The sequence below is a fragment of the Ambystoma mexicanum genome, chromosome 13, assembly GCF_040938575.1.
Source record: "Ambystoma mexicanum isolate Mex_15411 chromosome 13, UKY_AmexF1_1, whole genome shotgun sequence".
NCBI lineage: Eukaryota > Metazoa > Chordata > Amphibia > Caudata > Ambystomatidae > Ambystoma > Ambystoma mexicanum.
The window spans coordinates 762,271,780-762,296,589 of record NC_090938.1 but is presented as its reverse complement, the minus strand read 5'-3'; the positions used below and the strand labels follow the sequence as shown (position 1 = coordinate 762,296,589).

General features: G+C 46.1%; 1 protein-coding gene across 7 annotated transcripts in view; it reads right to left on the bottom strand.

Moving 5' to 3' along the window:
- Window positions 1-24,810, bottom strand: part of BAG6 (BAG cochaperone 6) — a 1,121,496-nt gene that overhangs the window by 478,145 nt on the left and 618,541 nt on the right. The window lies entirely within an intron of this gene.

Below are 24,810 nucleotides of genomic sequence, written 5' to 3'. Positions count from 1 at the left end.
CGTGAGAGCAGATTGTCTCGGTAGGGAAGACGACGTGGAGGGCAGATGGACAAGTCGACAAGGTCCGGGTACCACGTCCTCTGGGCCCACGCCAGAGCAATGAGGATCATCCAGGAACCGAACCTCCGTAACCTCCGCAGTACTTGTGGGATGACGGGGACTGGAGGAAAAGCGTACAGCAGTGGGAACCACCACTCCACCACAAACGCGTCTCCTAAGGCTCCTTTTGGAGGAAATTCCTGCGAGCAGAACTTCTCGCACTTCCGGTTGGCACTGGAGGCAAAGAGATCCACTTGAGGGGTCCCCCAAAGGGCAAAGATCTCCAGGAGAATCTCCTGAGCCAACTCCCACTCGTGAGAATTCGCACTCTGTCTGCTCAGAGCATCCGCCGTCTCGTTTTCGTCTCCGGCCAGATGAACTGCCAAGATCGAAACTTCCTGCTGGATTGCTCAGAACCACAGCTGCATCGCCTCCCTGCACAGAGGAAGTGACCCTGCCCCCCCCTTTTTGTTGAGGTAGTGCATGGCCACTGTGTTGCCCGTCAGGAGCAGGACATTCTTTCCTCACACAGTCGGCAGAAAATCCTTCAGGGCTAGCCTGACTGCCCTCAGCTCCAACAGACTGATATGGAGTCTGGGCACAGATGGAGACCAACGACCGCTGACCACTCATTGGCATGAGCTCCCCATACCGTGAGGGATGCATCCGTCACGATCGCCACTTCCGGCCAGGGCAGCCAAAATGGAGCCCCCTTCATCAGATTGCCTTAGTCGGCCCACCACAGAAGGTCCTGGGCGACCGAGGACGGCACCTGAACAGGGTCCGACATCCTGCCGGAGGACTGAGACCACTGGAGCTTGAGTGCCCATTGCAAAGATCGCATCCGCAACATGGCCTCTGGCACCAGAAGAATGCAGGATGTCATGAGGCCGAACAGTCTCAAGAACTCGAACGCCGGGAGACTCTGGGCCAGTTGAACTGGTGCACCACCTGCTGAATGTGACGAGCCTTCACCTGGGGAGGAAAACCCTGCCCCAGGGACGTGTCGAGCACTGCTCCGATGTACTGGAGCCTCGGAGTTGGTGTTAAATGGGACTTCTTGAAGTTGAGGGAGAAGGCTAGCTTGTGGAGGGAGTGGCAGTTGACGGACAGATGATCCAGGACTTGCTCGGGAGAGCGTGCCCTGATTAACCAATCATCCAGGTAGGGGTAGACGTTAATCCCCCCCTTTCTTGAGATGCACTGCCACTACTACCATGAGCTTGGTGAAGACCCTCGGGGCGGAGGTCAAGCCGAACAGCAATACCCGAAACTGAAAGTGCAAGTCTCCAACCGCGAACCTCAGGTCCTTCGTGCTTTGGATGTATCGGCACATGAAAATAAGCGTCCTTGAGGTCTAGCGACACCAACCAGTCCTGAAGTTGAAGGGCCTGGAGGACTTGAGAGTAACCATCTTGAACTTGTCCTTTCTGAGGAGGTTGTTCAAACCGCGCAAGTCCATGATGGGTCTCAATCCCCTCGTCTTTCTTGGAAATCAAAAAATAAGGGGAATACCATCCCTTGTTCCTCTCCGCTACAGGCACCAGTTCAATGGCGCCTTTCTCCAGTAGGGATTGAATTTCCTGCGCAAGGAGCGGATCCGGACTCTTCAAAGAGATTCCCCGGTGGATTGTCGTGAGGCCTCTGCCAGAAAGGAAGACAGTAGCCGTGGGTTATGATCTCCAGAACCCAAACATCTGAAGTAATGGCGCGCCACTCTGCAAGATGCTGCGCCAGCCTTCCCCCAACCGGCAAACCATGGGACATGGCCTCATGACTGAGCTGAAGCGGCTGCGGCGTTGTCTGAGGGCAAAGAAGCAACAGCCCGAGCGGCCTTGGCATCTCGAGTACCTAGTTTTCCACCTCTGGCACTTCCACGGTGGCCCCTTTGACTAGCAGCTCCTTTCGCTTTACCAAAGGATGATTAATAACGAAAGGAACCTCCCCTCCCTTGCTGTACCCTAGGACGAAAAGGCGGAGGTTGGCGAACTGCAGCGTACCCAACGACTGCGCTGCAGCTTTTGAGGTCTGCAACCTCTCAAGGCTCTCGTCAGCCTTGCTGCCAAAAAGATGGACACCATCAAAGGGCATGTTGAGGAGCCGGGCTTGAACATCAGGAGCAAACCCAGACTTCCGCAACCACGCAAACCTGCGTATTACGGTGCTCGCCGCCATGGACCGGCTGACGCAATCTGCCATGTCCAAACCCGACTGAACGGCCTCACACATGGCACCCTTGCCATCCTGGACCAGAGCAAGATAACCATCCCGGTCGTCCGCTTCAGGAATATGTTCAGCCACTAAGGCAATACAGTTCCACAGAGTGTGCGTGAAACGAGACAAGGCACATACAGAGTTGGCTGCCTGAAGCGCCATACCCCCTGAAGAAAACACTTTCTTCGCCCAGCCCCCAAAACTCTTGTTGTCTCTATCAGGAGGGATGGTAGGATACAACGCCTGCTTAGCTGGGGCCGTAGCCGCCTGCACCACCCAACTCTCCGGAGTGTGGTGCGTGGACAAGTAGCAAGGGTCACTACTAGCTGGGCGGTATTTTCGGGGCAAAGACTTGCCCACTGCCGGGAGACACTCCGGAGCAGTCCAAGCCGCTGCCACCCTTCTTTGCAGAGCCATATGGAATCGCAGTACCGGGTCAGTGGGTGGACCTTGATAGAGGATATCCGTAAGGTCATCCTGCACAAAATCAACTGGGGGCGCCGACCACCCCAACGTGTCAGTGACCCTCGACATAAGGCACCGGTACGATGACTCTGCATGGGTGCCAGGCTCAGGCCTACAGAACTCCACCTCCAGACCACTGGCGTCATGCAGTGACTGACGCAAGTCCTCAATCTGGCTATGACCAGAAAGAATCTCATCTGGTACCGTGTCCGGAACCAACCCATCATCAGAACCCTCATCCAACTCAGAAATATAATCCATAGGCTGGAAAGTGTGCATTGAACAGGGGAGAAAGACTTGTTTTGCTTGGCCAGAGCCTTTCCAGGGGGTTCCCCCATGCCACGGGGTACCTCAGACACCACAGCCTTGAAAGGCGCCGAGCGGAACGGCGTCGAGGTCGAGCATGGCACAGACATCGACGGCTTCGACACAGGCCTTGAGGGCGGAGCCCCGAGCGTGTCCTTCGACAGCCTGGGCACCGATGGCATCGACGACTTCCTCGGAGGCGGAGCCTCGAGAGAGTCCGTCGACGACCTCGGCGCCACCGGCGTCGAAGTCTTCTTCAAAGACTTCACAGGTGCGCTCGAGCACGTCGAGGAGCGGGACCTGGAACGGGCATGACTGGAACGATTCCCCTTGTCCAAGCGGGACCTCTCCCGCGAATTGTGCCGACCACCCGAGCCAGAAGGCGTACGAGCGGTGCCTCCAGTATGGTCACGACCGACCGCTCTCGGAGGCACAGACGGACCGGAGCCCTGCGATTCAAGAATCGCCAACATTGTCTACCTGAAGGAAGCCCACTCCTCCGGAGAGGACCGCTTGGTGGGATAAGAAACCCGCCGACGGGCGGAGTCCTCGGAAGAGGACGGAGAAGGCGACCTATGACGGCGCTTCCAGGAGTGCCTCGAAGAGCCAGAGGAGTGGCAGGACCCACTCCGGGAACGAGACCCCCTAGACTTACATCTATGATGCAGAGAGACGACCCTCGAATCGTCCGTCGAAAGCCCAGTGGACCCTGCCTTCCGGGGCTTGGACACCTTACTGACCGACAGCTGCTTCTTACTGTTCCCGCAAGACCTTGGACGTAAGCGACTGGCAGTCGACACAATCATCCGTGTCATGGGCCTCCCCGAGCCACCAGAGGCAGGCTCGTGCGAGTCCGTCACCGACATCTTGGACCTGCAGTCCCCACACTTGTTGAAGCCCGGACGCGGGGTGGAAGCTTCACAAAGAATATACTACACAATACGAACAGGTTCGAAGAACCGAGAAAGAACAGAAACTCCAAAGAGTCGAGGCACGCCGAGATCTCCAAAGCGAACACGTTCGCAGAAAAAACGGAACCGAGGCTACGGGTGTCGTGCGTCCTACTGATAACATCCAGTGTCCTCGGCTGTCTGAGGAGGTCCTCGAGGGCGGCGTATTGACGTCATTGAAGCAGGACGCAGATGCCGAAAGATTTTCCGAAGCAGCACAGCTGTGGTGATTACTGTCAGATCTGGAATACGTCAGAGGACCCAATCCCCTCGAAAAAGAATACACAAGTGCAGCAAAAAGTGCTGGGGGTCTCACGTGAAGGTGATTTGGCATATACATGAAAATCTAACTGAACACCCAAGCTTTCTTGTTCACACAAGACACAGATTATGAATTTCATATTCTCGCATCTACATTGTGGCCGGGCCATCTACTAAAGCGCATCAAGGAATCGTGGCCCAGCTTGAGCGCATCAGATTGACAAAGACACAGTTATGCACATAATGCCTACGATTAAATATTTGGGCAGGCTTCCAGTTAAGTAATAGGATTACTTGTAGCTCTTCGTAAGTAAAAGCAAATGACATACATTACTCAACGTAATCGTATTTCTGATTGTATCTGCTTAGATTCACATGCTGTGCATATAGTCCGACATCTAGTGTTAAGCGCAGAGTATTTCATATTTTTTTTCAAAGATAGAAAGGGAGTTCGACATGGGCGTGACTAACACTATCCGCAAAGTGACGTGTAGTGTACCCAAAATCCCTCACGCATCAAGGTCCCACTTATTTTCTGCCATGAGGGAGCCTTATAGTTTGCGCGAGTACAGAAGCGAGAAGGTGTAAGAAGTATATGTTCCTTCTACTCCAAGAGGGGAGGAAGGGTGGGCACATGTGAATCTAAGCAGATACATTACTCACTGTAATCGTATTTCTTCTGATTGCAGGTCTTCTGATGTTTGTAGATCTGCTTAGAATCACATGCTGTACAGACTAGCGAGCAGTACCCAGAGATGGTGGTTGGAAGCGTGAATGAACAGTAGCAAAGGGATGTTTTAGCACTGTGTTAGGGAGAATTCTCAGAAATGTGCCAATTCCTCTCTACCTTAGAGTCTCCCCCCCCCCTCCCTCTACCCTCTGCTCTTTTGCTGGACTCTAGGACTTTTTAATTTTTACCTGGCAAGAGCGAGACCCTTTTTTCCCCACTCACGTATTTCAATGTGATTTTTAACTCTGTTTCTTTTGGTTTTGGAGTCTGGCAAACTACATAGGGAACTTTTTACATTGTGTCACACAGCAACTTCAGTGCAGTGGCACAGGGAATTCTTTCGGATTTCCCTAAGATTTAAATACCTTCTCTTGGATAAACTACTGTTTCCAAGAGCACTAAAGTGAAATTGACTTTACTTACATTTGTAACTTTCTAGGCCCAGCAAACACTATCTTACAATAGGGTGCTGGAGGGGTTCCCTAGTATCCCCTTTGTCTAGCTCCTCCTGAAACAATTTAATTTTTCACTTTGCTCGATGAATGGCTGGTGGCACTGTTTTACTTTTCACTAGTGTGGTGCGTCTTTACCAGGGGCTGTGTTCGCAGCTTCAGTAAAGCACCCTTGGGTGCCACTTCTTGCAAAATGGCCTGGTCTTTTTTTGCCATTTCTCTGTAGAAAGGTCCTTCTTGAGGTTTACTCTGCGCGACAAACCAGGTTTGGTCCCTTCGTTAATTTTGTGTGAAGCCCGCCTCGGGCTCCAGGGTGTCCAGTGAGGGCAGGAAGTGAGGGAGGTGCCCAAAACTCCATGTGCTTAATCTCCTAGGAACCAAACAGATGGCCACAATCTTGTGGATCTCTCCCATCCCCTGCAAACCCAAATAGGTATTGTACAATCAATTGATTGATAAATAATGTTAAACACTCACTTTTGAAATTCAATTATAACACTCTTCATGCATGAATTGTTTTATAGAAGATTTCTTACTTAAAATCTATATATTATTTTGTTAGACCATATAATATATACCAAACTTTCAAATCTACAATTTTACAGTGTAACACTTTGTTAACCATTTCACAATTGAATAGACAGTAAAAAGTCTTGATCCGCACATCATTAGAAATGTGAAATGGTTAACAAAGTGTTACACTGTAAAACTGTAGATTTGAAAGTTTGGTATATATTATATGGTCTAACAAAATAATATATATATTTTTAAGTAAAAAATCTATAAAACAATTCATGCATGAAGAGTGTTATAATTGAATTTCAAAAGTGAGTGTTTAACATTATTTATCAATGGATTGATTATACAATACCAATTTGGGTGTGCAGGGGACGGGAGAGTTCCACAAGATTGTGGTCATCTGTTTGGTTCATAAATTGTACAACCTAGTGTGAGGGTTAGTTCTTTCCCCCGGCACCCCATTACCAATTTTTCATAGTAGTTAATTTCTAAAAACAAAACAGGTGTGCACTAGGAAAACCTAGCTATTAGTCTCGTAGGAGCCAGGAATGCACTCTTTGGTGATTGGCTGGCTGGCTGTCCGACAAGGACAGCCACCCTGCTGTTTGTTTGGCAGCTAGGCTGGAATGAATGTGAGACACCTGCATAAAAGGCAAGGCTTTTTGGCTTGGAAGGCAGAGTCAACCACAGAACGAAGGAATCTGAAGAACAAGTTTAGGAGGACGCCTGCTGCAACTCCTAGCCTGTTTGTTTGCCCGGTGAAGCCCTGCTGCTGTGCTGAAACTTTTGTTCCAACTAGACAAGCCCTGCAAGGACGACTTCTCCCCTAGAGTTGGTGGGACCAATCAACTCCAAAGTAAGCCACCTGGACAAGCTGGTAGAGAGCTACACCAGTTCATGTGCGTTACTTTTAAACTGGCCAAGAGCTACAGGAAGATCCTCAGGACTCCCAGGAAGCAGGACTGACCGGGCCTGAGCCACAACAGAGTGCTGGACCCGAGATGCAAGGAAAGCCCATCAACAGCCAGGAACCGCAGTGGTGCCATTTGCGGCAGACGCAAGGAGCTGAAACACTGAATTGCCACTTGTTTGAAGATTGGTGGTTGCTGTCAGTGACCGTCCCATTTCAGTGCAGGATTCCCCAGAAGTCCTCACTCTTGTTCCCACGAAGGAGGCCCAAGAACACCAGGATCTGCATACCTGCACAGGAACAGAAGTCATCTGCTGCATTTTCTTTTAACTAAAGGTACTGTAAAGTCTGAGAACTTACCTCTTGGTGTAGATTTGCTTCTACTACTCACAAGTCCAACAGCTTGTGGCCCTATGTTGATTCTTCGTTTTTCTTCAAAGACTTCTAAAACATTGTGCAAAGACTGTTCTTACTTACCTGCAAAAAGTGCTTCAGCCACATAGACTTTGGCCCATTGACTTTGGCTTAGACTGTTTCAATGAATGACTTCTCTCAGACATTGTGTTGCACCTATAGTTCCAGGAAGGTGTCAACTTACTCTGCATTGGGGGGTCCAAAAGTATTGCCTGTGAGAATATTTGTCATCTCTTGTTTGTTCTAATAACCTTTTCTTTGACACTCATCTCAGTACTATTCTAAATGCTACACAGTAATAAATCAACGTCCACAGTGTCCCAAATATTGGTCACCCAAGTGTGTAGCAAGTGTCTGTTTCATCCCCAATGGGTGGTTGCTGATTTAGAAGCTAAGAGTGTATTTTGAAGGTATTTGTGTGTTGCTATTATATTGCTCCCTCCTAACGAAGGCTTATTCAACTGACCGGTAAATAAATGACCGGTAAATAATTGTTTTTTTATCAAGAAACCTTCAGTACAAGTGTTTACTTGAATTCTTGTCACTGAATCTTTGTGTAAACTCCCTACAGCTCACGTTTACCCCTCTTGAGATAAGCCTGGCTGCACAGCCACACTACCAACCTGTGTAATTCAGACTTGTACAAAAGGTTGGGTCCTATTGCCAGGAGGCTAAGGTTGTTGTAGTGCACCCTAAGGGTGCTACCCCACATCTTTACCCAAAACTGCTTGTCCCACCTGAGAATCAGACCTAGAGTGTGTATCTAGGCAGTAGTGTTCTGTAAAAGTGTGTACAGTACTTCAGGTTGCTGCTTTGCAAATGGAATCTAGACAAACATTTGCAATTAATGCTATGGTAGCCCCCGTGCCCAGTGTCGGGTGAAATCTAGGCATGAAGGGTAGATCTCTCTTGGCAAGAGAGAAACCGTGTGATGCAGTTTACGATCCACTTGGAAATAGCTGGTTTAGAGACAGGGTCCCCTTCCCTACCCGTTGCCACAAAAACAAAGAACAAGTTTGTTTTTAGTGGCTTTGTCTTTTCCAGATAGTTAATTACTGCTCTCCTCACATCTAGTTTGTGGAGGCTCCTTTCTACCATGTTAGTGGGGTTCTCGAAAAAGGTTGGTAGTTCTATGAGCTGGTTTATATGGAACTCGAGATAAATTTGGGCGCAAACTGTGGGTGTGTGCACAAAACCACCTTGTCTTTGAATTGTGACGAAGGGGTCCTGCACTGAAAGGGGCTGTAGTTTACCAACTCTCCTTATAGCGGTGATCATCACTAGGAAGGCAGTCTTGTAGGCGAGTGCTTTAAGACTAGCCTTGTGCAATGGTTCAAAGGGAGGTCCATTAGTCTGGTAAGAGCAACATTCAGGGCCCATCCGGGGGCTGAGTTGGAGACAGGGGGATGAATTCTCTTAACCCCCTCCATAAAGGCTTTAATCACCAGAATCTTCCACCATGAAACCTTACTTTGGGACATGGTGTATGCCGAAAGAGCAGCCTAGTGGACCTTTAGAGAATTGAAAACCAGTCCTGAATCCAAGAGGTGAGTAAGGTACAGGCCAATATCTTTAGGAGAGCAATCAGTAGGATTGATGCCCTTGGTATTAAACCAGGTAACAAAATCGCTTCCACTTACTGGAGTAGCAGTATCTGGTGGTAGATTTACATGCCTCCGAGACTGTCCATGCATCTGAGGGATTTGAAGGTGCCCATACACGTACTTCAGGAGCCAGACTGCCAAGTTGAGTGTTTGGGGGCATAGATGTAGTGTCCCTCCCAGATCCTGGGACGACATGTTGTACGGGCATGGCAGCTTCCTCGGAGGAGAGATTGATATTGCCATTAGATGGGAGAACAAAGGCTGGCAGGCCCACAAAGGGTCCACCAGGATCATCGTGACTGGTTCCTGGTGCATCTTGTCCACTGTTCTGTTGAGAAGGGGAATCTGGGGGCTTGTGGGGGAGCGTAGGCAAATCTCCCAGACCATGTTATCCAGAGACCGTTCGCCTTGGAGCGGTTCTGTGGGTATCTGGAGGCGTAGTCTGGGCATTGGGTGTTGTCCAGAGTGGCGAATAAGTCGATCTCTGGGAAGCCCCAATCTGCAAAGACGTTGAGTGAAATGCCCTCTTGTAGCCACCACTCATGCTCTACAGGTAGAGGGAAGTCTCTGCAGAGTACGTCTACCAGAAGACTTAGTGCCCCTGGAACATGTTGTGAGAATAGGAAAGTAGGGTTTGAGTGCCCACTTCCAGATGGTCTGGGACAGTCTGGATAGCCCTAGAGAAGGAGTGGCCCCTTGTTTGTTCAAGTAGTACAAGGCCAAGGCACTAACCGCAAGGACTAGAACTGTCTTCCCTGGAGGTGTCTGGAAAGCCTTCAGTGCCTTGAACACTGCTAGCAGTTCCAACAGGTTGATGTGATTGGACACTACTGCTTGAGACCACATGCTGTGCGCCGTCGGTTGAAGGAGGTGAGCCCACCACCTCCCCCAAACCCTGACAGACACGAGTCTGTGGTGAGAGGGGCCTCTACTGCGGGGGTGGTGAAGGTTTTTCCCTGCAGTTTTTCTCCCTTGACCACCACTGCAGAAACTGAATGAGGGCTGCTGAGACAACCACTACATCGTTCCACTGGCCATCGGCTGAACACCATTGGATCGAGAGCCACTCTTGCATGGGGCGCATCAGCAGAAAAGCGTGAACTAGGAAGACGCAGGAAGCAATCATACTGGTTAAGCAGAATTCTCAAAAATGTGCTAATTCCCTAGAACTTAGAGACCCCCAGCAACTTTGCTAGATTTTGAGGACTTGATTTGTTTAACCTGGAGAAAGTGTGACCCTTTTTCCCCACTCGCTCATGTATTTTTGTGTGAATTTTACCTGTTTTTTTTTGGTTATGGAGTCTGAAACTCCACAGGCATCATCTTTTACAATTGTGTCACACAGCACCCTCAGTGCATTGGCACAGGGAAGTGTTTCAGATTTCCCAAGATTTAAATAACTTCTCTGGGATAAACTGTTTCCCAGAGCAGTAAAGTGAAATTGACTACTTGGCATTGTACTTGCTAGACCCAGCACACCCAATCTTACAATAGAGTGCTGGAGGGGTTACTTATTATCCTGTGTCTGAATGCTCATGTAACATTTTTTTATGTTACCCTTTCCTCATTGAAATGGCTGGTGGCAGTGGTTTGTTTTGAATTACCAAGGTTTGCACTAACAGCACCCGTTCCTGCACCCGGTAACGTTAACTACAGGAGCCATCTTTTTAAAAATGGTGTCCAGCCATCTTTCTTAAAATGGTGCCCAGTCTTTGCCAGGTCTTTGTGGAAAGGTCTTTCTAGAGTTTCTCGGCACACCAAACAAGGTTTGGTCCCTTTGTTAATTCGCCTTTGGCGGTCTTCAGGAGTGAAACCAGCCTCTGGCTCCAGAGTGTCTGGGGTAGAGAGGCAGGGAGGAGGTGCCCGAAACTCCCTGTGCTTAGTCTCCTAGGGGACCCAAATGCACTCTGGTGATTGGCTGGCTGACTGTTCGGCAAGGACAGCCACCCTGCTTGGTGAGTGACAGCTAGGCTGGAATGAATGGGAGAGAACTGAATAAAAGGAGAGTCTTTTGGCTTGGAAGGCAGAGTCTACCACTGGGTGAAAGAACCAAGAAGAGCTTGAAGAGGATGCCTGCTGCAACTCCTGGACTGTTGGTTTGCCCGGTGAAGCCCTGCTGCAGTGACTACTTGCCAAGTTCGCATCGACAGAAGCCTCTGCCAGGGCAACTTCTCCCTTTGAGTTGGTGGGACCAATCAACTCCAAAGTAAACCACCTGGACACCCATCTCGGAGCTGGTTGAATTTCCTCAGAGTTGCTGCAGGAACCGCATAGCCAGGGAGAGGTACAGCAGATTGTGTACGTTACTTTTAGGCTGGCCTAAAGCTTTTGGAAGATCCTCCGGACTCCCACAAAGCAGGACTGACCAAGCCCAAGCCCCCTCAGCAGAGTGCGGGACCCAAGCAGTGAGGACAGTCCACATAGACAGCCAGGAACTGTGCTTATTATTTGCTGTACCGCAAGGAGCTGAAATGCAAAACAGCCACTGAAAGTAAAGTTTGCCGGTTGGCAGTTTTGACGGTACCAGTACAGTGCAGGACTCCCCCCCCCCAATGTCCTCCTCTTGTCCCCACGACTGAGTGCAACACTCACCTGGTATCCACAGGGACACCACTCAGCCTGTCTGACCTCTCACGACCTCGAACCCTTCCCCGGAATCTGTTTGGCTGGAAACTGGGCCTGAAACACAGGATTTCTGGATTTAAACTGTCTCTGGATGCTTAACCCACTCTTCCCTTGGGGACCAAACCCTCCCCTATGTCCTCTCCTCACCTTGGTTTCTGGTGCCGTGTGCTCTCCGTCCTGCCCTTCGGTGCAGGGGTGCGCCGGTTGATGTGGGCGCTATGCAACCTAGTTGCTTCACTGGTGCGGGCCCAATTGGGTCTGACAAGGTAGGTTGTCTGATTCTTAATGAATTTTCCCTTTCTTGTCTTTTGCCCCCTTTATAAAGTTTCTCTTCTCCCTTAGGTGTTGGCGGGGTCAGAGATGGTGTTGTGCTGCTTAAGGGAGCCGACCGATTATATATTCTGTCTCTCGCTCTCCCTCTCTCATGTCCCAGCGTGGCTGCCAGCTGAGAAAATAAGGTGCGGTGAGTAAGCACGATATGCAGCGCCTTCTTGTCCTTTGTGCTGTCTTGTCTTTTCCCTTTGCAGGTCGATGGTGTGCTCCGGAGCTGAAGTTAACCTGAGCGGCTAAAGTCCAGGTAAGCGTTTGACTCTTCTTGCTGTTTGAGTGAACTGGGATAGGAGAACGCTTAATAATGGCTTTTCCTTTTGTTCGTTTCTTCCAGGATGCGGTGTGCCGAGATGGAGATGACTCCATCATAATGCTGTCCACAGGACTGGAGGACCGATGGATGGAAGCAGGATACTCCCCCCCCCCCCCAAAGGTAAGTACACTATTAATGCTGAGATGCGGAGGAAAAGGCGAAGGCCTTCAGGAGACCGATCCGAACACAGTATCACGCTGCCCGGGCGTGCTTTCAATAGCCTCCAGGTATCCCTGGGTTGAACCACACCCAAAAGGCTAGACCGTTTGGTCTTCCTTCCAGAAAGGGGTTAACTTACTTTGCATTGGGGGTTTCAAAAGTACCTACCTGCTTCAGAATATTTGTGTAATCTCTTGTTTCATTCCAACAACCTTTTATATGCCACTCATCTCAGTATTGCTCCAAATGTACCAGTGATTATATTAATGTCCAAAGTGTCCAAGCTATTTAAGTCACCTGAGGGTGTAGGAGGTGTGCGCCATCCCAAAAGGGCACTTCCCGATTTAGAGAAACTAAGAGTGTGTATTTTGGAGTGTATTTGTGTTATTATATTGCCTCTTCTGAAGGCTTATTCAAAATGATAAATTAATAATTGTTTAATCACGAAACCTTAAGTGGAAGTGTTTATTTTGATACTGATCACTGTGAATCTCTGTGCAACTCCACTACTGCTCACATTGAACCCTCGAGGCAAGCCTGGCTGCTCAGCCACACTACCAACATGTGTAGTACAGACATACCAAAGGTTGGGTTCCTATTGCCAGGAGGTCATGATTGTTGTAGTGCACCCAAAGGGTACTGCACCAAATCTTTCCTGACAGTTATTTAAACCTTACGAGAAATCTAAAGGGATTTCTCTGTGACACAGCACTGAAGGTGCTTTGTGTCACCATACAAAAAGCAGATGTCTATGGAGATTGTCAAACTCCAAAAACAGTGAAAACACAACAATCCAAATGAGGTAAAACAGATGTGTGAGAAAAAGGTCTCACTGACTCCAGGGTTAAAATTAAAAGGTCTTAGTCTAGCAAAAGAGCTGTGGGTCTCTAAGGTTGAACGGAATTAGAACATAGGTGGTAACTTGGTTTTTAACTATTGTTGTTAAGAAAGGTTTTTATCTAGACTTCATTGTGAGATTTAAAATGCTCACATGTTCTGAGAACCCGTTTAATCTTTTTCCTTCCCTTAACCTTTCCCTTCTACAATCCTCAGCTAGAAAGTGTACTAGTGATAAATAAATGCCATTAATGTCCTAGTTAAGTCACCTCCGGATGTAGGAAGTGTGTAAGCAGCATCTCGAAAGAGTATCTACTAGCTTTGTGCGGATTCTGGAAAAGTAGATTTCATTGTTACATACATTGCCCTTTTTAAAGAATGCTTATTTATCAACTTAACTAAATTATGTATAACAAACCTTGAGTGTAAATGTTACTTGGCTACTTGTATTTGAGGATTTCATTGCTACAGTTCACATTAACCCTCTTGAGATACGCCTGGCTGCTCAGTCACACAACCAACTTGTGTAGTACAGGCCTATACCAAAAGGTGGGTTACCCAATACCAAGAGGACAAGGGTTGTGCAGTCTCCCACAGGGTTACGACCTCAATTCTTGCCTAACAGGTACTTACCTCAGTGCCTTTGAGCTGTGCTTTTCTCAGTCAAGACTTGCAGCAGCTCACCCTTCGAGTTGATTCCAACTCTGCTTTCCACAGGCTCAACAGCTTGTGACCTACAAGTGATTTTTCTACAAACTAACTTTGTGCAAGACACTTTATTTAAGAAGTGCTTCAGCTCCATAGACTGTTCCAATTGATTTCGGCTGTCCTGGCTCCCTGCAGACTCTTCTAGCCCATTGACTGAAATTGTCCCTCATAGGTGGTAACTTGTTTTAGACTGTTACTGCTGGGAAAGTTGTCTAGATTTAATTGGAAGAGTTAGTTGTCGTCACATGTACCGAGAACCTGTTTAACCTTTTCCTTCCTTAAACCTTTCCTTTCTGCAACCTCAGAATCTGTGAAGTATAACTAGTGATATATAAATGCCATTACTATCCTTGTGAATGTAGTCACCTCAGGAGGTAGGAAGTGTGTAAGAAAAGTATCCACTAACTGGTTTGATTCTGAAATTTATTTTTAAAGTATATTTACAGTGTTCCATATCTTGCCCTTTTTAAAGAATGATTATTTAAAAATTGATGTTAAATTATTATTTATAACTGAAATCTTGAGTGTGTTACTTTTATTTGCCAATTTCATTGCTACAGCTCTATAGCTCACATTTACCCCTCTTGAGATAGGACTGGCTGCTCAGTCACACTACTAACTTGTGTAGTACAGACCTCAACCAAAAGGTGGATTACCCAATACTAAGATAAGTCTTGTGTAGTCCTACACAGTGTGACTGCATCAATTTTTACCCAACAATGACTTCCTGTTAGGTAGGATTTTCAAAGAACTGGTAAATCTTCCTGACCTGGGTCAACCCCAGAACTTTTTCCTTTATTCGTGGGATATTTTTCCTTAATACCTCAGTGAGTGGGAACCTTTTTCCACACTCACAGAATATTTAACTTTTTTTTATGGGCGTCATTTGTTTTACTCTCCACAGTGTCTTTTTAAAGTTATCCTCTTTAACAGCTTATTGGCAATATGTGCCCGCTGTTGTTGGGCTGCCCTAGGGGCTCCCCTTTTAACTTTATTTTGCCAACCTTGAGAGAACTACAGTGGCCAAGAGTAGAAAGGAACTTTGGATCCGTTTTACATTTTAAGTGAAGCCAGCACACCCCACTTTATGTGGAGTGCTGGGGAGATACAATGTATCCCCTTTCACATTAAAACAAACAATTCTGTTACAGGAACAAGCTTACCTTCAATGGCTGGTGGCAGATATACCTTGTATTAATTTGGTGCACCTTTACTGCTACAGTAAAGGCACCAAAGGGTGCTCATTTTACCAAAATGGCCCCCGTCTTATTTTTTCGCCATTTTAGTGTTTGTCCCTTCTTATTCCTTCCCTTGACATCCAGGGTGGTAAATTCCTTTGTGTGATTTTTATCTTCAGCGGGAGTCCCCTGTACTCCCGGCCCAGGCTCCAGTCTGTGAGGGCAGGAAGCGAGGGAGGAGTCCAAAACTCCACAGCCCTTCGTCTTCCACCTTGCCTGAATGGGGACAAATCCCAGTTGGGGGCTGGCTGTCCTGATTGGACAACCAGACCGCCCCTTGTAAAATGCAGGGAGAGAATGCAGAATTTATGCTGCAATTCCTGATAAATACTGCGAACCTGGACGCTGAAGAAAAAGTTGACCACTGGAACCGAAACCGAAGAGGATGATTAAGGAAAAGCAACGGAAATTATTTTCAGCGACCGGAGAGCCTGCTGTGTAACCAGTGCCTGCTGTAGCCCTTCCTTCCAATCGACCTGGGGCCTCCGGAAACGACGACCCAGAGCCTGGTGAGACCCACTAAACTCAAGACGACCTGTATTTTGAGCCATCCAATGCGGTGCTGCGACCTTGCGTTGCTGCAATACCCAAAAACCTGGGACCTAGAGCCACTGTGCAGTAATTCTGATTATCGGTGAAACTTTGTGGGCATCCTGGTGGATCTCCAGAGACCCAAAACGAGTCCGAAAACTCCCCCCACCCCACCCCCAACAGAGTACTGGAGCTTTGTAACCATGAGAATTCAACCGCAACTGTCTTCTGTACCGCATTCAGCCGCAAGAAAAACCTTGCCTAGAGCCTCCATCAATCCCTGCTGCAAAGTTCCTTCTGAGGTCTTGTTTTAAGTCACCACAACAAGGAATCCACTGTCCGGGTATTTGGCTGAATATCCTGAAGTTCTCCTGCTGCAATATCTTCAATGCGGAGGTACTGTGTTGGCGTTGGTATGTACTTAAGCCTATTAGGATTTCTGTGTAGCCGTGGGGTGTTTTCGGCGATTGGGAGGTCCCTCGTTCAGTGCATCCAGTCCCACTACTAGAATCCTGCTAGAAGTAAAGTATTTGCCTGTTTGCCCAGTTTTCCAAAGGAACTCTGACTTTTGATACTTAAGAACCTATTCGGACATGGTCTGTTGGTCACTAGTCCCAGTCCCCCCTCCCCCCCGCCCCTTCTGCCGCTGAGAACACTCATGCCCAAGAATAAGGGAAATACTTTGAAGGGATTGGGTCTTTTGCCTAGAAAAGAAATCAAGTGTTTAAAAGTGACTTACTTGTAAAGAGTTGGTTGGTAATTTAGAGTTACAAAAGTTCTTACTTTTCTTGAAGGTGTGATGCACTATTCTCAAAAGTATGGTTAACATCTTCCTGTCCTTAGAAACTGTTTTGCCATTCTAATAGAAAGTAGATGTGAAGGTATTTTACTCTCCATGTGATTAAGTTGTGCCTCTTTACAAAAGAAATGTGTTGGTTTCACCAGATTAGTCCTGTTTGGATAATTGTACAAGTGTCCCCCAACTGGGTCTTGCTTCCCCTGACTTGCTGCTAGCCTGTCCAGAATACATCTGTATTAGGTTGTTGCCTACCTAGAATAACCAGGTCATTCATTAAAGTGTAACTTTTTTTTTATTGTTTAGTTTAATATTACAAACTTTAACAAAATTTCAGATTTTCCATGATTAGCTTTTCCTATGCAACCTTCTACAGACTTCATTTCATGACCTCCTCTGCTCTATTTTTTTGAAAAATGTTGTCCAGAAAGTTCACTACAGAGGGAGTTAGGTGCACCGAGCTCCTACTCAGAATTCAAGCCCACAAGTCCTCCATATTTCCTGTTTTCGGAGCATATTTGCTCATATGTAGTGAGCGCCTATCTTTAAGAGCTGTACATTCCATTAGTAAATGCTTTGTGCTTTCTTCATTTATTTTACAATATCTACATATATTGTCTGCTGTGTCTTCCATATGTCGCATATATAGCATTTGTTTTGATTTGTAGGCATTTATGCACAAATGAAAGAAACCATCTTGGTGATGTCTCGAGGGAAATTGCTGCAAATATTTCGGCATGTTATCCAGTTTGTTCATTGACATTCTGAGATTTAGAGCTGTCGGCAGATTTTCATATTTAGACAAGTTTTGGAGCCATGACCATTCTTTAAGTTTTTTTTCCTCACAATTTGTGGTAGCATCAATAATGTGTCCATTGTAATATTTTCTTCAACCATTATTGCTTTCACCTTTTGAGACCATATCTGGAGCAGATCCGAATTGCCGCAATTGTGTTGAGGCAAAAATTTTGAATCCTGGTTCTGGGACTGGCATGGTCATTTACCGCAGTAATAGTAGTGACTTCCATAGGACAATGGTATAGAGTCCATCTAATGCTAACTCATGCCTTATTATCATCGAGATGTATGTTGGCAAATCTCAGAACCAGTCTCCAAAACATCCCTTCAAGCTGGCTCCAGATCTTACAGTCGATGTTCCACCCAGCTTCTGCTCCGAATGTGATTGCAGGGATCACTTTCTGCAGATAAAACGTGCGTGTCGGGATCATAGAGAATTTGCCATAAAGTGACTGTATTCGTGCTCCTTGTAGGGCCAAGGTCCGCATTCGTTGGCAAAGTTCCTGGACCCAGCTACATTCACGTATTGCGGTGTTGATCTTTATCCCTAGATAGCGGATTTCCTCCACTATCTCAATCTCTTTGTCGTATATTCGCCACTTAAGTTCTTATTTTTTATTCCTTTAGTGGTTCCGAACTTCATGATTTTAGTTTTCCCAACATTTATTACTAGGTCATTATTGTCCATGTAGTTTTGGAGTTCATGGAGAAGTCGTAACCCGATCTGCGTTTGGTCAACCAGGACCAGGTCATCGGCATAGATTACGCAACTTATTGCGGATCCATTGATCTGTGGCGCAAAGCATTTTGCCTTTGCTAGGGCAGTTGGTACGTCGGCGATGAATAGTTTGAATAACGTTGCTGCCAGTGGACACCCTTGTTTTACTCCTTTGTCTGTAGCGATCGGGTCCGAGAGATCCCCTTGTTCATTTATCCGGATCCTCACCGTGGTGTTTGCATGTAATGCTTTTATTGGGGTTAAGAGTGATTTTGGACAGTTATACTTTTCCAATTTCATCCAGAGTTTTTTGCGGTTTATTGCATCAAATGCTTGTTGCATGTCGATAAATGCAAAAAACAGGTTTGATTTTTTCTTTATTGCCTCCAATTTCAGGATATTTACAATTGCCAGGTTCAACTCCGTCCCTACTCCTTTAGTAAAGCCAGACTGTCTTATGTCTACCATTTCTGCCCTTGTTGCCCAAGATGATAGTTTTTTCTGAAGGAACGTGGCGAACACCTTGCCAATCGCATCCAAAAGGGCAATCGGGCGATAGTTGGCAGGGTCAGCCAGATTGCCCTTTTTATAGATCGGCACAATTATTGCCTCCGACCATGAAGGCGGAAGAGATCGTTGGTCTGCGAGCACAGAAAACAGGATTTCCATAAATTTGGACCACTCAGGTTTGTTTTCTTTTAACATCACATTCGTGATACCATCAGGACCTGCGGCTCTAGAGTTTTTTAGTTTTCCGATAGCATTTTCAATTGTTTTTTTTAGACACAGACATCCCATTTTGAGATTTCACATGCCAGCTGTATCTTTTTTTGCAGTGTTTGCATTGAAAATACCTTTTGGAAGTGTTTGTGCCATTCCCCTTCAGCAACTCAGTTTGAGTCTCTTCGAGTGATTTTCGTGACCTTTATTCAGGATTGATCAGATATCTCATGTTTGTTTTTATTAACCCCAACATTTTCTCTGTGCGTTCTTGGTCTCGTTGGAATTTAAAAGCTTTTAGCCAGTTCTGGTATTTGTTTTCTTAATTTAATTCTTCGTCCTTCGGCTGTTCCGAACCGATTTTTCAATTCGCCTATATCCTTAAGTTTTTTCTTTTCTTGGATAATTATTTTATTCCAGATGTGACGATGAATACGAATTGTTTTTCCACTATGTTTAGTTTTTTCACATTTGCATGGTAGTAATTTTGAGTAATTCGTTGGATCGCTCAGCTCATTATCAGCTGTTAGTAGGGCTGAAGTCAATTTCTTAATTTGGTTTGCTTTTAGACTGAGCCGGTTTCTTCCATTGTATTTCCAGGACTTGGATCATTTGTGTGAGTGTGATTCGGCGTTTTAAAGGCCATGACCTCTTCAGCAGGTCATGGTCACTGTTTTCGGTCGACACGATCTTCAGATTTTTAATTGTAGACCATAGATTTTGAGACGCTCAGTCTTTTTCAGGCCCATATTGTGCCAGGTGTAATTAGGCGGACTGTCACCACTTACGTTTCCATTTACCATTACACAGTTACGTGCTTCTATTTCATTGTCCCATTTATTTCTTCGCGAGCAGTTTGGTAGCTTGCTGTTTGAGTGGTCAGAGAATAACTCTTTATCTGTGTCGAACCAAGTGATATTCATGTCGCCGCAGATGATCATCGATAGATCTAGATGACTTCTTTGATTTTTATCGATTATCGTCATTACCGAGGTGACAAAATTCGTAGTAGATATTTTCTACGGGTTCCAATAGACATTAATTAGAAGCAAGTATTGGAATTTATTGTCATGTCCAATAGACTGTTGTAAGAGAGTTGATTGTACATGACTATTAGGGTTGTTTTCTTCAATGACTTCCCATGTTGTCCCAATCTTCACCAGAGTTAATAGACCGGAAAAAGGTCTTCCTTGTGTGTTTTTTTCAGCTGGGTTTATTAAGGTCAAGTAGCCATCCTTTGAGGGAGGAGATCGCATCCACGTCTCCTGTAAACAGATGGCAAAGTTATTTGTCAAAACAACTGGGAAATCGTTATACAGATGGCTGAATCCGCAGGTATTCCAGGATATCAAAGTCGAATCACCCTCCTGTCCAATTTCAGATAGCTAATTCTTGTTCTGCTTGTTTTTTCCAATTCCGATTTGCAGGCGCTGGGATGACTCAGCTGTCAAATGTTTTCTTATTCTCATCTCGACGTTGTTCTAAGTATTTTCTACTAGTAAACTTTTCTCTGCTTTCCGAAGAAAGTTTGTCGCTTGCTCATATTCAGCAGATTTGAAGCCCAGGCATAGTAGTTCATCTTTTGCACCCATCATGGTTTTCCGTACAGCCTGAGAGTTTATGTGCAGTAGCACCTGATCGACTCTGTCTTCAGACATGTACTCCACTATTGCAATGTCTTCGGACCCGATGGTTCTTAGGGCCGGCACTGAGTGCAGCAGCCTCATGATATTACCTCTACTCAAGTTGACATCCATGTCATCTGGGAGCACTTTTTCAATTCTCACTGTGTGTAATTGTGCTCGGACCATTTTTAGTAGTCTCTACTGATAGTCTTTTTTCCAATTGCTGTGCCGCTGTATGTTTTGGGTTCAATTTTATTAGGGAATCTCGCTTGGCATGATCATTAAGTATCGGTCTCTTACTTGTCACCTTCAAAGATTCAGCAACTCCTGACTCTCGGTCTTGCTTCGTCTCCTTCCCCAGTTTCATTGTAGGTGGCTTAAACAGGTGCTGAGTTTGAGCTATTCTTTGAATACCACACGTTCGTTGGTCATCGATATCGTTGTTTGGTCCCTGATGCAACTCCATGTTTTTATCCTCCTCGTCATCGGTGTAGGTGGATAAATTACACAGGTTTGAGTTCATTGCTGAATGAGTTGAATTCTTATCCGAGTCTCATTCTCTTCTTTGGATTTCCAGTGCACGATTTTGTGGTTCCACTTACAGGTATTGAAGACCGCTCTTTTTGCGTTTCTTTCATCGTTTCATCATTTTGTCTTCCTTGAAAAAAATGAAGTTTTAGGAGGCGTCATCAAATTTCTTATGAATTCTTTGCAATTCTTGACCGATTTGTTGATCTCCCTGTATGTTTTGTCTTCATTGATTTTTTTCTGCAGTCGCTTGTCACTGCTTGCGGTTTTGATAACATTTCCTTCAAGGAAATATTTGCTGGCAATCCACTGAATATCCCATAGGATTCCTTAGTGGCGGCTACTGCCACACCCGAGACTGATGCCTGTTCACCACAATTTCCCTCCTCGTCCTCCATATTTCTGCAGTCCAACCCAGCTTGGTTACTTCTTTCACTTTCGGGCCTTTTCTTCTTTGAGGTGCCCTCATCTATGCCGGTGGAGTTCGGCTCTTCCGGGGCCTTTCCCCCCCCCCCCCGTGTTTGATATACTTTCAGCCTGAGTATTTTCCTCCGCCACGATTGAGGGTGCCGTTGCACCACTGGGTGTTGTTAAGTCAACAACAATTGAATTACTACCACACTGCGTTCCAACATGCTTTCCCTCCGTTACAGCACTAAAGCATGATCGTAGGTGTGGCGCTTTGTTTTCATGTAATTGTTTTAATAACTCAGCAATTGTCTCCATTAGGAGTGATTTTTCCTCATTTTCTTTCAGAATTGTGTCATGCAATCTATTAACGTGTTCAAAGTGCTGGACAGATTCTGCTTCCAATCGTGAGTGCCAAGCCGAACTTGTAGTTTCCATTATATTTATTTTTTCCATTATTTGTCCAAGAACCGCTCCATTGTTTTGTGTCGCCTCACTCAATGTGTCATACAGCTTTATAAATGGAATTAGTGCCAGCGAAGTTGCAGCCAACACGTTGTTGTGTATTTGAATGGCTGCTGCCACAGACAAAATTTGATTTGTTTTTATCGATATTGTTTGTTGATTCACAATTTAGATTTTCGTTTGTGGAGTTTTCCGATTCGGGTGGGTCATTAATGGATGAGTTAATCGGTGCCTGTGTTTTTTGTTCGCACTCTCCCATCAAAAGCGCAGGCTTCGGCGTTGAACAGCTAGCCGGGATCTTCCCACAATGACGAATCTCGCCATCCCGGCGACGAAACGTCTCTGTTCCACGTCCTCGATGGCCTGCATCACTTCCTTGCAGAGACGGCTGCGTGTATCCGCAGTTTGTCCCCACTATAGGGTACTTTTCCTTTTGCGTTGTTTGTTGATTTGAATTATTGCTTGAGTTACTTGTGTTCCTGTATTTTGATTGTCTAGAGTCCGATTTTGTCTTCCGTTATTTACTTTATTAAAGCTGTCAGATAACTTTCCTTTCATTAATTCAAAATCTGCTTTTAGTCTGTCAAGCGGGCTTCACGGCCCGCCAAGTCGAGCCCCAGATTCGACATGGATGTTTTTTTTTTCTCGTGCTGTGGACTCACAGGCTGATGGTTGTAATACCAGTGCCAGCAGGGCTTATAGCTATTAGATTACACGAGGAACTATCGACTCGTTTCCTCTTATGTTTTCATTGATGTCTGAATCTTTTCTCGTCTCTAGTATATTGTTTACATGTGCCTGTTGGGTATTATCTCTGAGCCTCTAGCAGGGAATTTGTGAGGTCGGCATTTTCTGTTGGAAACGTTAATTTTAGTGAGTTAGAATGGAAAAATCTATTGGGGACCTCAATTTCCAAGAGCTCCGCGTCAGTAACATCAAAAGGTGATTGAAAGACACCCGCATTCACATCCATCACATCAGGCACCTTTGCACTTTCAGAACATGCATCTGTCAATTTTACAGTCTTATCACATTCTTTGATATGACATTTGTTGCTTACAACCGCCGCTACAGCGGCGGCATGTTGTCCATTTGAGTTTCTATTTACTTTAGAAACTATGATTTCATTTGTCTCAAGTCCTGGCAAAATAGCCGTCATAGTTGTCATACCTCCTTTCTCTGCATTGTGATATTTTATCGGATACAAGTTTTTGCAAGGACGGGCATATGGCAGACGTATATGCAGATTCTGCTTCTGCAGTGTTCCGCTCTTTTGACCAGTCAGACCCCCTCAAATCACATGGTGCTACTTCTTCAGAGTCCGTTAAGAGGCTCTTATCGCAACCATGGTCGACCTGACATTTTAATGCTTGTTTTAGTTTTAAACGGGTCAATGGGCCATTCTCAGCCAGGGATCCCGTTTACCTGCGTCTGCTGCGGACTGCAGCAGTCTTTTACTCCACTCACAGACTCTGTGCACCTTTCGCGCTGCTCTTGATTTTATACAGGTAGATTTTGCTTTCTTTCTTGAGGAACTCATGTAGTTGCGTTGTCAGCTTCCTCCTGCATTCACCTCGCGTGATTTGGGTGCCCTTAAAAAAGGATCAAAGAGATGATTTCTCTGCAGTCTCCCCAATACGAGTTGGGCACCATCAGCGCCAAACAGCCGCACAACAGCTGGCGCCCTCTACCCCTGCCGGGCTCAAGGCCGCGAGGGTGAACACGGGTGCGTTTTGGCTGCTGTTGCGGTCACGTGACGCTTCACGTGAGCTCCAAGTGGCTCTGCTCCCTCCAGGGAACGAAGCGGCGAGCAGCGGGAGTTCAATGTGAAAAGAGGGCTGAGATTTGCCTTTCAGCCTCCAAGCTCAGGTTTCCCAAAAGATGAAATGTTCGGTCCAAAGTGTAACATTGGGTTTTACTTTTCCCCCCTCCATTGTGGGGTTAAAAACGTATTTGGTTTTACTTACCTTGAGTTAGCTGTGTGCCATCCAAAAAATAAGTTAGTTACTGCTTATCTCTGTTTCACCGATCTCAAAAGCACCTGTAATTATATATTACATCCTTAGGTTTTACTCACCTAGTAAAACTGATCACAAAAGTAGTTATAGGTTTTTACTGTACCTGGAAGAAGTGTTCCACTATTAACAAAAAGTATATTGTCCAGTTGACTGAGTATGTGATTTGTACTGAGAGTAATTGTACAACTGAAAGGGGTTATTGCCCTTGCATTACTGAATGTAATTGTGAAAGTAACCATTGGGTTTTACTCCCCAAGAAGAGGTGTGACCTATACTGAATGTGAAAAGGTTTTGACTTCCCTTGAACTACTGTCAGGGGTTCCAAATAAGGTTTATACGTTGGTCTCTGTACCTTCCAAGTATAGTGTATTTTTTTATAATTGTGATTTCATATAATGTGTTGTGCTTATTTACACCTAGATTTATCTGGGCCTACCTGCATTTAAATAAATCCTTTATTTTTACAACACAAAGTGATTTTTTCTCTTTGGATCATTTGCATTACAATTTCATTTGTACTGATTCTACAGCCCTCTCCCTCCTAAAATACGCCTGGCTGCTCGGTCTAGGCTACCATGAACTTCTGTGGTACAGCCTTATACTAAGAGTGGAGTCTTGCTCTGTCTCAGTTGGATGGTTTTACTAAGCCCTTAGTTGGACTTCAGAAAAACTGTCCTAACAACTCCCCATAACAGTGCCGGCGGCCTGCCTATCGGGACCAGCTAGGCTCCGCAGAAAGGTTGGTGGCTTCCAGAACGGAGCCAAGGCTGCCGACGGATTCCTCATACGAAGTGCCAGAAAGGATTTCAGCCAGCATAGCATAGGCCGTCCACCGCGTAGTCCGCCTGTCTTTCAGCGTCATAAGCCGAAAGAGTTTAACAGGCCTTAGACAAGCCCTTGTCATGGTCATGAGGAAGACACTTGTTGCATTGGCGATGGGTGTCTTTCCAGGGAAATTTGCAGTTCCAAGACAGGCAGAATTTAAAATGAGTCCTCTCCATAGCAGAGGTCAGCGGCAGCCAGACAGAAGAGCAAGAGGGGCGAAAGAAATGCATTCTCAGAGAAGAAAGAAAACACAAGCCCCACTCTACCTACTGTAAAGTCCAGGCCTGAGGGCAAAGGCCACGCA